This window comes from Arachis duranensis, chromosome 9 (assembly GCF_000817695.3).
Source record: "Arachis duranensis cultivar V14167 chromosome 9, aradu.V14167.gnm2.J7QH, whole genome shotgun sequence".
Classification (NCBI taxonomy): Eukaryota; Viridiplantae; Streptophyta; class Magnoliopsida; order Fabales; family Fabaceae; genus Arachis; species Arachis duranensis.
The window spans coordinates 32,336,805-32,338,483 of NC_029780.3; positions in this window are offsets into that span (position 1 = coordinate 32,336,805).

The window sequence follows — 1,679 nt, forward strand, 5'->3', positions numbered from 1 at the left end:
CAAGGACAGACTTGATTATGATATATGCACCCAAGAAAAGCTCAGTTACCTCTGCTCCACACCCCCATTACTCAACCCACAAATTAAAACCTTTAATGAAGCTCGCAAGATATTTGAAGAACAGGAACTTGCAAGGGTGAGATTTAATCAACAAAGGCTAAAGGAGGCAATGATAAGCTCAGGAGTATGGCCAAGAGAAGAGGGGGAAACACCAACAAAACAACAAGGAGAACTGAGAAGGAAAAAGAAAGAAGATCCAAAGGGAGATTCAACAACAAAACAACAAGGAGAGTTGAGAAAGAAAAAGAAAGAAGATCCAAAGGGCAAAGGAAAGCAAGGAGAATCAAGCAAGGGAAAAGGGACATGAAGACTAAAGGTGGTGAAGTTCCTTTGTTTTTCTTTATGTTTTATTAAATAAAGAAGATGTATGTCTGAAATATGGTATACCTTCTAAGATGCATTTTTTTTGAAGCATTATCTTTTATGTTGCCCATTCCATGCATCACTACTCACAAGTTTGGAATAGTTGCTTGTCTTAAGTACTTTTACTTGTCAATGGAATAAAAGATGTAGTTTGAGCAAGAACAGAGAGAAATCTAGCTTAAGAAGGATCATGTTGTCCCATAAGAAAAGTGCTAGTACATTTATTGTGAAAGAAGCAATGTTCAAGAAATTCTAAAGAATGCTTGCTTATACAAGACTAGTTCGGTTAAGGATCACAAAGACTTTATCAGTAAAAGACAAATAACCTTGACAATAAAGAAAACAGAGTACAAAGAATGAAAGGCTAGGCATCAATGACAAAATTTGGATATGTGTCTGTGGTGATTGATGTTAAGAGACATACTTGGGCCAGTAAATCCGAGGGGTGCTTCATCACCCGATAACTTGAGTTAACTAACTCGGGATTATCGATTGAAAACCCACAATCAAGAGTAGCTCTATAACAGAACATTTAGCAACCCAAAGAGGTGCTGGACACCACTATCCAAACAAAATTTCAATGTTATATGCCTGTGATTGAATGTGTTAAGGAGAGAGGCTTGAGTTAGTAAATCTTTAAGAGTGTCTCAACACTTAACAACTTGAACTAACTGGTTTGGGATTGTTGATTGAAAACTTATGCTAAAGAGCCGCCTTAAGACAGGATTTCGAGCTCATTGGAAATGAAAAAAGGGGGAATATAAAAAAAAAAGAAGAGAAGCATCAAGGAAAGAATGGTTCAAGGGTCATGTGCCAAGGTATAAAAGAAGTCTAGTGAAGTTAACCAATTTAGTATTGAAGCAAGCTTTTTAATTGAAAAAGTTGAATAATTGTGTTCAATTACAATAAATTAATAACCACACAAGTGAGGATGACATGCTCAATGAAAAATTACTCTCTGGAAGAACATTCAAGTCTTACATCTTAGATTCTTGTGACAAAGTCTTTTATCTTTTGCTTGAGGACAAGCAACGTTTTAAGTTTGGTGTTGTGATGCAATTGCATATCTACTATATTAGCTAGTTAGTTTAGTTGGTTTTAGCTTAATCTCACTCATTTTCTCTAAATAAACAAGTCCTTTTATGAGTTTTATCTTCATGCATGAGAACACCAAGGAACATGTTGATTCTAGCCAAATTCATGCAAATGATTTAAAGAATACATACATGAATGAGTATGAATGAATCTCATGAAAT